Source organism: Triticum urartu, chromosome 2, assembly GCF_003073215.2.
Source record: "Triticum urartu cultivar G1812 chromosome 2, Tu2.1, whole genome shotgun sequence".
NCBI lineage: Eukaryota > Viridiplantae > Streptophyta > Magnoliopsida > Poales > Poaceae > Triticum > Triticum urartu.
In genome coordinates, this window is record NC_053023.1 from 64,396,886 (window position 1) to 64,411,766 (window position 14,881).

Below are 14,881 nucleotides of genomic sequence, written 5' to 3' on the forward strand. Positions count from 1 at the left end.
GAGGATGTGGGACCACTTCAAGTGGATCGAGGATGACGCGCACCGTAAGATAGAATCAGTCGTCGTCCGTGCCCGCCTACCCACCGCCCTCGAGTATTTTGAATGAATGTCGGTGGCAGCCTAGGCCGAAATGGGCGCCGCGCTCATGCCAGTTTTCAAATTTTGTGGTTTGGTCAAGCCAGGCCCACTCTGCGAGACCACAAGTGGTGGGGCGGAGGGAATAAAGGGCGGCAAAGAGGAGCCGTCAGGCGACAACCAAATCAAGATTTGCCATGGGGCAAGGTTTTGCCAATTAGGTGGACGGGGGCGTGAGTCCGATTAGGTGGGTAGAGGATAGTGCCATCTTGTTTACGCTTCCTAGACTCCTAGTTGGAATACTGGTCATCACACACATCATCTTGATAAGGGGACCCAACTGGTTAAAATCAGGGCAAAGTGTTAAATTGGGTTAAACACGACACATCACAGCAATTTTGGGGTACAATGTAGCCGAAAATTTAAATGGGGCAAATACTATCATACACAAACAGTCGGTAAAAAGTGAAATTCACCATCTTATTAACAGTGCCCTTTTTCAACAACAAAAATGCGGTGTATTTTTTCAGGTGTTAATATCTATTATTCTGAGAGAAAATACCTCACCGCTCGTAGTTGTAGGCACACATGATTCAGAGCATGAAGTTTACTTCAGTATTCAACCTGTCGTATATGAAGTGTATTTCCTTTTCACTGCATGTGAAACACATTTCAAATTTTCAATTTTGCATTGATTTCAATATACAACTATACTAAACTTCCGAAGATAAAAAAACCCTGACAAATGAACCCTACAGTCATACTGTCGGAGTGAAATAACAAAGCGTATCTCAGCTGCACCACAATTCAGGCACGGCGCATCCATAATTTATTTTCTGTTCTGGTAAAAAAGCAAAGTTTACTACAGACCATACAGATGAATTAGTTTATAGTATAGGAAGAACATCCCAGCGATTTGTAGCCCATGCTACTAAAAAGGACGTCAAAAGATCCGGTGAAGCTTTGAAAGCATCATCAGTACTACATGGAGATCAAGGGTTCTTACTGCACCTTGTTAACTACATAATGGATGGTCGATGGCCGGCAGGATTTAATATCTAGAAGACCCCTCGTAAACTTCTAGACGTTTACATCCACTCGTCCCCACATTCATCCAGTTCTTGCTTGGCGAGGTCCCTCATAAACTTCTGGCCACGGAGATCTGTTAGAAATACCAAAAAGTAGATGACTGTAGATTAGGACCATGTACGAAAGGACATCTTTTAATTTTACAGAATACACTTCTCATGTAACAGAATATCGATGAATACACTAAGCAGATTATATGCCCATTTATACTTATTTAGCTTTTCAGGAACAAGGCAATGTGCTCTTTACATATCAGTAAATAGCATATGAACATATAAACTAGTAAGGAAATGATGATATTGCAAGTAAATACGAAATGGTATAGGTATGACTCACAAGCATTCCCGCTCCGACGCACATAAATATTCTCTAGTGATATACCATTTGCCCTGAACATATGTGCCAACGTGTGGACTCTCCCATCGTCCTTTGAACATTTGATCTTCACCATTCTAAGTTCTTTGCAAGTAAATGATCTTCCCTGTAGTTTGATACATGTTTCCAATGCCTTCCTTGTGCTGAAGTTCTTTAGCACATTAACCAAATTGTCATTAAGTGTGCGATCAGATACTAAAAAACTAATAACAATGAAGTCAAGGATCAAGTAGCATACACCAAATATGTAATTGTTGGGGAACGTAGTAATTTCAAAAAAATTCCTACGCACACGCAAGATCATGGTGATGCATAGCAACGAGAGGGAAGAGTGTTGTCCACGTACCCTCGTAGACCGAAAGCGGAAGAGTTAGCACAACGTGGTTGATGTAGTCGTACGTCTTCACGATCCGACCGATCAAGTACCGAACGTACGACACCTCCGAGTTCAGCACTCGTTCAGCCCGATGACGTCCCTCGAACTCCGATCCAGCCGAGTGTTGAGGGAGAGTTTCGTCAGCACGACGGCGTGGTGACGATGATGATGTTCTACCGACGCAGGGCTTCGCCTAAGCACCGCTACAGTATTATCGAGGTGGACTATGGTGGAGAGGGGCACCGCACACGGCTAAAAGATCAAACGATCAATTGTTGTGTCTATGGGGTGCCCCCTTGCCCCGTATATAAAGGAGCAAGGGGAGGAGGCGGCCGGCCAGGGAGAGGCGCGCCAAGGGGGAGTCCTACTCCCACTAGGAGTAGGACTCCTCCTATTCCTAGTAGGAGTAGGAGAGGGGGAAGGAAAGAGAGAGGGGGACGCTAGTAGAAAAAGGGCCTTTAGTCCCGGTTCATAAGGGCCTTTAGTCCCGGTTCTGGAATCGGGACTAAAGGGTCGGTACTAAAGCCTCCCCCTTTAGTCCCGGTTCTTATACGAACCGGGACTAAAGGCCCTCCACGTGGCCGCTGCCTGGAGGTCCACCTTTAGTCCCGGTTGGTAACACCAACCGGTACTAAAGGAAATTTTATGATTTTTTTTGAAAAAAAAAATTGAATTTTATTTTATTTTCAAATTTATGAATTATTTTAACCTCTAATCTCTAATCACCCCTCATCACTTCTCAATTTAACCTTTAATCTCTAATCACCCCTCATCATTCCAAATCATCTAACTTCCCGAACGGTCACTCATCCTCTCACTACTCCAACCTGAGCACGCTTAACTTTCAGGTTCTATTCTCCCTTGTTTCCAAGTCTGCACTTGTTGTTTCCTGACAATAGTAAGATGTTAATCCTATTAACCCTCAGGAATTTAGCTTGAGCATGAAGTCACACATTTCACTCTTTGAGTTTCAAACTATTGTTCTAAAAACAATAATTATTTAGTAACACTAATATTTCTTGAATAAGTAGTTTGACCACAGTTTGACCCTAGTTTGACCACAGTTTGACCATAGTTTGACCATATTTGAGCAAAATTCAAAAAAACTGAAATAATTATTTAGTAACACTAATATTTCTTGAATAAGTAGTTTGACCATTGTTTGACCACAGTTTGACCAAAATTCAGAAAAACTAAAATAATTATTTAGTAACACTAATATTCTTGAATAATTATTTAGTAACACTAATACTTCTTGAATAAGTAGTTTGACCATAGTTTGACCAGATTTAATAAAAATTCAAAAAAAACTGAAATTTGAGCATAACTTTTTCCTTTTAGAATTTGAGGATTCTAAAAATTTGCAAACAGGCCATAGGCAGTCAAAATCGTAAGCGGATTTTCGTTCTGAATATTTTGATATATTATACGTTTTTTTCCGACATCGTATGCAAAAGTTATAGCCGTTTTACATTTCCCTACACTTTTTGCAAAACATGTCCAAATTTAAGTTTTTAAATTTTTCTAACTAGTAGATGTAGTGATATAACTACCTCTCGAAGGATTTTATTTTTTGAAGTCTTTATCATTTTCTTTTAATTTTTTCAAAACAAAAAAGGCGATCCACTGGGGGGGTGGTAGAGTTTGAAAATGGGACCTTTAGTCCCGGTTTGAGACACAAACCGGGAGTAAAGGGCACCGCACCCTTTAGTCCCGGTTTGTGTCTCAAACCGGGACTAAAGGTCTAATCTTTAGTCCCACTAAAGGGCATCGCACCCTTTAGTCTTGGCTCGTGTCTCAAACCGGGACTAAAGGGCTCAGGTGAACCGGGACTAATGCCTTAGCCGCATGAACCAGGACCAATGCTCACATTAGTCCCGGTTCGTGACTGAACCGGGACTAATGTGAATATTGCCCCGTGACCAAAGCCCTGTTTTCTACTAGTGGGAGAAGGAAAGAGGGGGCCGGCCCCCCTTGCCCTAAACCAATTCGGTTTGGGCCTTGCGGGGGGGGGGGCACACTCCCCTTGCTTCCCTCTATTTCCACTAAGGCCCATGTAGGCCCATTAAGCCCCCGGGGGTTCCAGTAACCTCCCGGCACACCGGTAAAATCCCGATTTCACCCGGAACACTTCCGATATCCAAACATAGGTTTCCAATATATCAATCTTCATGTCTCGACCATTTCGCGACTCCTCATCATGTCCGGGATCACATCCGGGACTCTGAACAACCTTCAGTACATCAAAACATATAAACTCATAATATAACCGTCATCGAAACGTTAAGCGTCCGGACCCTACGGGTTCGAAAACTATGTAGACATGACCGAGACACGTCTCCGGTCAATAACCAATAGCGGAACCTGGATGTTCATATTGGCTCCCACATATTCTACGAAGATCTTTATCGGTCAAACCGCATAACAACATACGTTGTTCCCTTTGTCATCGGTATGTTACTTGCCCGAGATTCGATCGTCGGTATCTCAATACCTAGTTCAATCTCGTTACCGACAATTCTCTTTACTCGTTCTGTAATACATCATCCCACAACTAACTCATTAGTTGCAATGCTTGCAAGGCTTAAGTGATGTGCATTACCGAGAGGGCCCAGAGATACCTCTGCGACAATCGGAGTGATAAATCCTAATCTCGAAATACGCCAACCCAACAAGTACCTTCGGAGACACCTGTAGAGCACCATAATCACCCAGTTACGTTGTAACGTTTGGTAGCACACAAAGTGTTCCTCCGGTAAACAAGAGTTGCATAATCCCATAGTCATAGGAACATGTATAAGTCATGAAGAAAGCAATAGCAGAATACTAAACGATCGTGTGCTAAGCTAACGGAATGGGTCAAGTCAATCACATCATTCTCCTAATGATGTGATCTCATTAATCGAATGATAACACTTTGTCTATGGTTAGAAAACTTAACCATCTCTGATCAATGAGCTAGTCAAGTAGAGGCATACTAGTGACATACTGTTTGTCTATGTATTCACACATGTATTATGTTTCCTGTTAATACAATTCTAGCATGAACAATAAACATTTATCGTGATATAAGGAAATAAATAATAACTTTATTATTGCCTCTAGGGCATATTTCCTTCAGTCTCTCACTTGCACTAGAGTCAATAATCTAGATTACACAATAATGATTCTAACACCCATGGAGCCTTGGTGCTGATCATCTTTTGCTCGTGGAAGAGGCTTAGTCAACGGGTCTGCAACATTCAGATCCGTATGTATCTTGCAAATTTCTATGTCTCCCACCTAGACTAAATCCCGGATGGTATTGAAGCGTCTCTTGATGTGCTTGGTTCTCTTGTGAAATCTGGATTCCTTCGCCAAGGCAATTGCACCAGTATTGTCACAAAAGATTTTCATTGGACCCGATGCACTAGGTATTACACCTAGATCGGATATGAACTCCTTCATCCAGACCCCTTCATTTGCTGCTTCCGAAGCAGCTATGTACTCCCTTCACACATAGATCCTGCCACAACGCTTTGTTTAGAACTCCACCAACTGACAGTTCCACCGTTCAATGTAAACACGTATCCGGTTTGCGATTTAGAATCATCCGGATCAGTGTCAAAGCTTGCATCAATGTAACCGTTTACGACGAGCTCTTTGTCACCTCCATAAACGAGAAACATATCCTTAGTCCTTTTGAGGTATTTCAGGATGTTCTTGACCGTTGTCCAATGATCCGCTCCTGGATTACTTTGGTACCTCCCTGTTAGACTTATAGCAAGGCACACATCAGGTCTGATACACAGCATTGCATACATGATAGAGCATATGGCTGAAGCATAGGGAACATCTTTCATTTTCTCTCTATCTTCTGTAGTGGTCGGGCATTGAGTCTTACTCAACTTCACACCTTGTAACACAGGCAAGAACCCTTTCTTTGCTTGATCCATTTTGAACTTCTTCAAAACTTTGTCAAGGTATGTGCTTTGTGAAAGTCCAATTAAGCATCTTGATCTATCTCTATAGATCTTGATGCCCAATATATAAGCAGCTTCACCGAGGTCTTTCATTGAAAAACTCTTATTCAAGTATCCCTTTATGCTATCCAGAAATTTTATATCATTTCCAATCAACAATATGTCATCCACATATAATATTAGAAATGCTACAGAGCTCCCACTCACTTTCTTGTAAATACAGGCTTCTCCAAAAGTCTGTATAAAACCAAGTGCTTTGATCACACTATCAAAGCGTTTATTCCAACTCCGAGAGGCTTGCACCAGTCCATAAATGGATTGCTGGAGCTTGCACACTTTGTTAGCTCCCTTTGGATCGACAAAACCTTATGGTTGCATCATATACAACTCTTCTTCCAGAAATCCATTCAGGAATGCAGTTTTGACATCCATTTGCCAAATTTCATAATCATAAAATGTGGCAATTGCTAACATGATTCAGACAGACTTAAGCATCGCTACGGGTGAGAAGGTCTCATCGTAGTCAATCCCTTGAACTTGTCGAAAACATTTTGCAACAAGTCGAGCTTTATAAACAGTAACATTACCGTCAACGTCAGTCTTCTTCTTGAAGATCCATTTATTCTCAATTGCTTGCCGATCATCGGGCAAGTCAACCAAAGTCCACACTTTGTTCTCATACATGGATCCCATCTCAGATTTCATGGCCTCAAGCCATTTTGCGGAATCTGGGCTCACCATCGCTTCTTCATAGTTCGTAGGTTTGTCATGGTCTAGTAACATAACTTGCAGAACAGGATTACCGTACCACTTTGGTGCGGATCTTACTCTGGTTGACCTACGAGGTTTAGTAACAACTTGATCTAAAGTTTCATGATCATCATCATTAACTTCCTCACTAATTGGTGTAGGTGTCGCAGAAACCGGTTTCTGTGATAAACTACTTTCCAATAAGGGAGCAGGTACAGTTACCTCATCAAGTTCTACTTTCCTCCCACTCACTTCTTTCGAGAGAAACTCCTTCACTAGAAAAACTCCAAATTTAGGAGCAAAAGTCTTGCCTTCGGATCTGTGATAGAAGGTGTACCCAACAGTCTCCTTTGGGTATCCTATGAAGACACATTTCTCCGATTTGGGTACGAGCTTATCAGGTTGAAGCTTTTTCACATAAGCATCACAACCCCAAACTTTTAGAAACGACAACTTTCGTTTCTTACCAAACCACAGTTCATAAGGCGTCGTCTCAACGGATTTCGATGGTGCCTTATTTAACGTGAATGCGGCCATCTCTAAAGCATAACCCCAAAACAATAGCGGTAAATCAGTAAGAGACAGCATAGATCGCAGCATATCTAGTAAAGTACGATTACGACATTCGGACACACCATTACGCTATGGTGTTCCGGGTGGCGTGAGTTGCGAAACTATTCCGCATTGTTTCAAATGAAGACCAAAAAAATATCCTCCTCCACGATCAGATCGTAGAAACTTTATTTTCTTGTTACGATGATTTTCAACTTCACTCTGAAATTCTTTGAACTTTTCAAATGTTTCAGACTTATGTTTCATTAAGTATATATACCCATATCTGCTTAAATCATCTGTGAAGGTGAGAAAAGAACGATATCCGCCACGAGCCTCAACATTCATCGGACCACATACAACTGTATGTATGATCTCCAACAAATCTGTTGCTCTCTCCATAGTTCCGGAGAACAGCGTTTTAGTCATCTTGCCCATGAGACATGGTTCGCAAGTACCAAGTGATTCATAATCAAGTGGTTCCAAAAGTCCATCAGTATGGAGTTTCTTCATGCGCTTTACACCGATATGACCTAAACGGCAGTGCCACAAATAAGTTGCACTATCATTATCAACTCTGCATCTTTTGGCTTCAATATTATGAATATGTGTATCACCACTATCGAGATTTAGCAAAAATAGACCACTCTTCAGGGGTGCATGACCATAAAAGATATTACTCATATAAATAAAATAACCATTATTCTCTGATTTAAATGAATAACCGTCTCGCATCAAACAAGATCCAGATATAATGTTCATGCTCAACGCTGGCACCAAATAACAATTATTTAGGTCTAATACTAATCCCGAAGGTAGATGTAGAGGTAGCGTGCCGACCGCGATCACATCGACTTTGGAACCATTTCCCACGCGCATCGTCACCTCGTCCTTAACCAATTTTCGCTTAATTCGTAGGCCCTGTTTTGACTTGCAAATATTAGCAACAGAACCAGTATCAAATACCCAGGTGCTACTGCGAGCATTAGTAAGGTACACTTCAATAACATGTATATCACATATACCTTTGTTCACCTTGCCATCCTTCTTATCCGCCAAATACTTGGGGCAGTTCCGCTTCGAGTGACCAGTCTGCTTGCAGTAGAAGCACTCAGTCTGAGGCTTAGGTCCAGACTTGGGTTTCTTCTGCTGACCAGCAACTTGCTTGTTGTTCTTCTTGAAGTTCCCCTTCTTCTTCCCTTTGCACTTTTTTCTTGAAACTGGTGGTCTTATTGACCATCAACACTTGATGCTCCTTCTTGATTTCCACCTCCGCTGCCTTTAGCATTGCGAAGAGCTCGGGAATTGTCTTATCCATCCCTTGCATATTATAGTTCATCACGAAGCTCTTGTAGATTGGTGGCAGTGATTGGAGAATTCTGTCAATGACGCTATCATCCGGAAGATTAACTCCCAGTTGAATCAAGTGATTGTAGTACCCAGACATCTTGAGTATGTGCTCACTGACAGAACTTTTCTCCTCCATCTTGCAGTTATAGAACTTATTGGAGACTTCATATCTCTCAGTCCGGGCATTTGCTTGAAATATTAACTTCAACTCTTGGAACATCTCATATGCTCCATGACGTTCAAAACGTCGTTGAAGTCCCGATTCTACGCCGTAAAGCATGGCACACTGAACTATCGAGTAGTCATCAACACGTGACTGCCAGGCATTCACAATGTCTGCAGTTGCTGGTGCAGGTGGTACACCTAGCGGTGCTTCAAGGACATAATTTTTCTGTGCAACAATGAGGATAATCCTCAAGTTACGGACCCAGTCCGTGTAATTGCTACCATCATCTTTCAACTTTGCTTTCTCAAGGAACGCATTAAAATTCAACGGAACAACAGCACGGGCCATCTATCTACAATCAACATAGACAAGGAAGATACTATCAGGTACTAAGTTCATGATAAATTTAAGTTCAATTAATCATATTACTTAAGAACTCCCACTTAGATAGACATCCCTCTAATCCTCTAAGTGATCACGTGATCCAAATCAACTAAACCATGTCCGATCATCACGTGAGATGGAGTAGTTTCAATGGTGAACATCACTATGTTGATCATATCTACTATATGATTCACGCTCAACCTTTCGGTCTCCGTGTTCCGAGGCCATATCTGTTATATGCTAGGCTCGTCAAGTTTAACCTGAGTATTCCGCGTGTGCAACTGTTTTGCACCCGTTGTATTTGAACGTAGAGCCTATCGCACCCGATCATCACGTGGTGTCTCAGCACGAAGAACTTTCGCAACGGTGCTTACTCAGGGAGAACACTTTATACTTTGATAATTTAGTGAGTGATCATCTTATAATGCTACCGTCAATCAAAGCAAGATAAGATGCATAAAAGATAAACATCACATGCAATCAATATAAGTGATATGATATGGCCATCATCATCTTGTGCTTGTGATCTCCATCTCCGAAGCACCGTCATGATCACCATCGTCACCGGCGTGACACCTTGATCTTCATCGTAGTATCGTTGTCGTCTCGCCAATCTTATGCTTCTACGACTATCGCTACCGCTTAGTGATAAAGTAAAGCATTACAGGGCGGTTGCATCGCATACAATAAAGCGACAACCATATGGCTCCTGCCAGTTGCCGATAACTCGGTTACAAAACATGATCATCTCATACAATAAAATTTAGCATCATGTCTTGACCATATCACATCACAACATGCCCTGCAAAAACAAGTTAGACGTCCTCTACTTTGTTGTTGCAAATTTTACGGCTGCTACGGGCTTAGCAAGAACCGTTCTTACCTACGCATCAAAACCACAACGATAGTTTGTCAAGTTGGTAATGTTTTAACCTTCTCAAGCACCGGGCGTAGCCACACTCGGTTCAACTAAAGTTGGAGAAACTGACACCCGCAAGCCACCTGTGTGCAAAGCACGTCGGTAGAACCAGTCTCGCGTAAGCGTACGCGTAATGTCAGTCGGGCCGCTTCATCCAACAATACCGCCGAACCAAAGTATGACATGCTGGTAAGCAGTATGACTTATATCGCCCACAACTCACTTGTGTTCTACTCGTGCATATGACATCTACGCATAAAACATGGCTCGGATGCCACTGATGGGGAACGTAGTAATTTCAAAAAAATTCCTACGCATGCACAAGATCATGGTGATGCATAGAACGAGAGGGAAGAGTGTTTTCCACGTACCCTCGTAGACCGAAAGCGGAAGCGTTAGCATAACGCGGTTGATGTAGTCGTACGTCTTCACGATCCGACCGATCAAGTACCGAACGTACGGCACCTCTGAGTTCAGCACACGTTCAACCCGATGATGTCCCTCGAACTCCGATCCAGCCGAGTGTTGAGGGACAGTTTCGTCGGCATGATGGCGTGGTGACGATGATGATGTTCTACCAACGCAGGGCTTCGCCTAAGCACCGCTACAATATTATCGAGGTGGACTATGGTGGAGGGGGGCACCGCACACGGCTAAAAGATCAAACGATCAATTGTTGTGTGTATGGGGTGCCCCCTTGCCCCCGTATATAAAGGAGCAAGGGGAGGAGACGGCCGGCCAGGGAGAGGCACGCCAAGGGGGAGTCCTACTCCCACTAGGAGTAGGACTCCTCCTATTCCTAGTAGGAGTAGGAGAGGGGGAAGGAAAGAGAGAGGGGGAGAAGGAAAGAGGGGGCCGGCCCCCCTTGCCCTAAACCAATTCGGTTTGGGCCTTGGGGGGTGCGTCCCACACTCCCCTTGCTGCCCTCTATTTCCACTAAGGCCCATGTAGGCCCATTAAGCCCCCTAGGGGTTCCGGTAACCTCCCGGTACTCCGGTAAAATCCCGATTTCAAATAGAACACTTCCGATATCCAAACATAGGCTTCCAATATATCAATCTTCATGTCTCGACCATTTCAAGACTCCTCGTCATGTCCGGTATCACATCCGGGATGATTCCGAACAACCTTCGGTACATCAAAACATATAAACTCATAATATAATCGTCATCGCAACGTTAAGCGTGCGGACCCTACGTGTTCGAGAACTATGTAGACATGACCGAGACATGTCTCCGGTCAATAACCAATAGCGGAACCTGGATGTTCATATTGGCTCCCACATATTCTACGAAGATCTTTACCGGTCAAACTGCATAACAACATACGTTGTTCCCTTTGTCATCGGTATGTTACTTGCCCGAGATTCGATCGACGGTATCTCAATACCTAGTTCAATCTCGTTACCGGCAAGTCTCTTTACTCATTCTGTAATACATCATCCCGCAACTAACTCATTAGTTGCAATGCTTGCAAGGCTTAAGTGATGTGCATTACCGAGAGGGCCCAGAGATACCTCTGCGACAATCGGAGTGATAAATCCTAATCTCGAAATACGCCAACCCAACAAGTACCTTCGGAGACACCTGTAGAGCACCTTTATAATCACCCAATTACGTTGTGACATTTGGTAGAACACAAAGTGTTCCTCCGGTAAACGGGAGTTGCATAATCTCATAGTCATAGGAACATGTATAAGTCATGAAGAAAGCAATAGCAGAATACTAAACGATCGTGTGCTGAGCTAACGGAATGGGTGAAGTCAATCACATCATTCTTCTAATGATGTGATCTCATTAATCAAATGATAACACTTTGTCTATGGTTAGAAAACTTAACCATCTCTGATCAATGAGCTAGTCAAGTAGAGGCATACTAGTGACATACTGTTTGTCTATGTATTCACACATGTATTATGTTTCCTGTTAATACAATTCTAGCATGAATAATAAACATTTATCATGATATAAGGAAATAAATAATAACTTTATTATTGCCTCTAGGGCATATTTCCTTCAGTGATCACACATACCAATTTGAGTTGGAGAAAAAGCGTCTTTATATTAGGTGGATGTTGTAGCAAGAAAATTAATGCATCGAAATCAGCGGCCATACACCATTCGCCAAGGGACAGGGTCTTCAGGTTGCTAAAAGTTGGACACCTTCTCAATTCCCTAGTCAGAACCACCTTCATAATGCAGACAAAAGAGTATTCAACAAAGAACGGTAGTAACTCGAATCAACTTCTCACAGTAAAAAATGCATATGGATGGTTTATTCAACAGAAAAAAGATACCCATCTCAAAAAAGAAGGGAAAACAACATCTATCATATAGTGATGTATTGCTAGAAGAGTAGCACGTATTGCTTTCATATCATTCATCTTTCTTTTCTAGTAACTGGAGGAACATTGGCCTTAGACACTCTTATAAAAACTAAATATATATAGCTAATTTTTTGAAAAGATACACTGTTGCAACAAAGAGAAAAATAGCAAAGTTGCAATGAGAACATAATTGATGAATAATACTCCCTTGAAGCTACAATTGATGATTAAACAAACTAGTACTACACCAGATCAGAAGGTCGGAAATGTGCTCATTCAACATCTGTTCTATTGGAGGGAACCCGACATTTCATTGTGAAACATGCAGGAAAAAATGTCCCGTTATTACTATGACCATGCCAAGGAAAATATAAGTAGAAAATAAGAGAGGAAAAAGAGAAATTAGTAAAAGATGGTGATTGTTATACCTCTCCAACATCAGTTAACAACTCCAAACTCGTAGTTGTGGAAAGGCTGTCGAGCAGATGGCCACCTAGAATGTTACTATAATTTCCACCACTGATTTTTCCATAGTCACCATCTTCACTGGAAAGCTTTCCTTTACCGTTGTAGCCATACTTTGCATCATTTGCAATCTCACTGTATTCATAGGTATTGTCATCACTATCAATATCGTTGCCATAATTATAATTATTCTTGTAACGGCTGTGCCCATATCTTTCTTCGGGAAAACCATATCCATATCCAAACTCGTCAAATCACCGATGTATCCAAAATCATCATCATCACTCAAGGATGAGGCATCATGAATCGTATAGTTCTCCCTCTTATCATCATTGCCATCGTCATCAGTAGTTTCATCGCAGTCATCCTTATTGTTGATGTGTTCAAATTCATTTCTCAAGAAATGGTCATCAAGTAAGATAGTGGCTGTGACTAGTGACCCAAAGTTGGTAAATGACAGAACTTGGGCATACGGTATGATGAGGCGCAGAAGTAGGAGGTTGGGAGCTGCAATGGAGAAGAGGCTAGGAGGTCCAATTGAGAAGCCCGAATTGAACTTGCACTTAAGCATGATTAAGGTCTTCAAAGAGGCGGACACAATCCCAGGGCCTGTGACCAAGCAACCCTTGAGATCCAGCTCTTCCAAGGATTTGCAACTAGCAGAAAGCTGTCGGAGGACACTGTCATCGAGCCTGGCGTACGACAACTTCAAGATCTTGAGGTGGCACGAAACGAAGGGCATGCTGTCCAATGACGCGGCTCTCTTGTGATGCCCAGTGAGATGAATAACACGCGCCTTGCGCTTGAGAGCAGTCCTGATCCATATGCTGGCATCTTCCTTGTTGAAGCCAGCGTCCTCGTCGCTGGGCTGCAGGCGGAGCGTGTCCACGGGCGCCGACATGTAGCGGAGGAGGAAGAGGCGGTGCACGAAGTCGCGGAACTCCTGGGGCGGGTCGCCGTCGCGGCTCATGTAGCGCAGGTGGAGGTCGACGCAGGGCGCGGACTCCCAGAGGTGACGCCACCGGCGCGCGAGCACGCAGGTGGGCACCACCTCCCACGCCTTGAGGAACGACATGATGTGGTGCAAGATCACGTCCGGGAGGGCGCTGAGGCGGTCGACCCCTCCGCTGCCGGAGCCTGACGCCTGGTCGGTGCGGCGGCGCGGCCCCCGGCGCTGGGTGGTCGTCCGGCGCATTTCATCGAGCCGGTAGAGGGCGTGCGTGCAAGTCCAGGGACGCCCGCTGTGAAGATTATGCAGGGAAATCCATGGAGGGATGTGCTTATGGGGAAGGGGATCGGAGGGAGCGAGGAAGGGATCGAACTTACGGAGAGATCCACCGAAATGGTGTTGAGTTCTTGCCGCTTTTGAAACGAAAACTCGAAATTTTGGGGATAGAGGTGATAGTTACGTGCCTTCTCCGCAAATGGGGTGGTGTCCGCTTAAATCACGTTTTGTTCCAATGTGCCTTTGGCCTCGTTAGTTAGGGCGTAAACGGATTAGGTGTCAATGGGCCTTTGGCCTAGTTAGTTAGGGCGTAAACGGACTAGATGCAGATTGGATATTTATCTCAAAAAATGCAGATTGGATAAACGCTCAAAAGTTTCTAAAAAAGGACAGATGCTCAAAAGATTCTGAGGAAAAGAAAAGATATATGCTAAAAAATGCAGATTGGATATACTACTCTGGATCACATGTACCACTTTGCCTCCTCTCACAACTGCCTAGGTGATTAGGGTATCTCTACCTCCCGTCAATGCCGCCGTCGGTCCACCTAGTCTTCTGTGACCTTACAGCGTGTTTGGATCGGGGGAATTAGAGATGGGGAATGGGAGTTGAGGGGTAAGGAGATTAAAAGTCCACTGTTTGATTAGAGGGAATGGGAGTTTAAGTGGGAGGGGGACTGGGAGTTGAGAAAGCCAATTCCCACCGATTTCTTCCCAGGGGGTACCCTGTTAATTCATGAGCAGAGTTCCCATCATATGCCAAACAAGGTAATGGCAGTAAAAATCTACTTCCCATGCCTAATCCCTTCATAAACACCCTTGTGCAAACTCCCATTCCCCTGCCCGAGTGTTTACCAAACAGGCTGTA

The 14,881-nt window shown here is 43.3% G+C and overlaps 1 pseudogene; it reads right to left on the reverse strand.

The window, feature by feature from the left end:
* Positions 1-1,163: 1,163 nt before the first annotated feature.
* Positions 1,164-14,066, reverse strand: LOC125541039 (annotated as a pseudogene).
* Between the last annotated feature and the right edge of the window lie 815 nt (positions 14,067-14,881).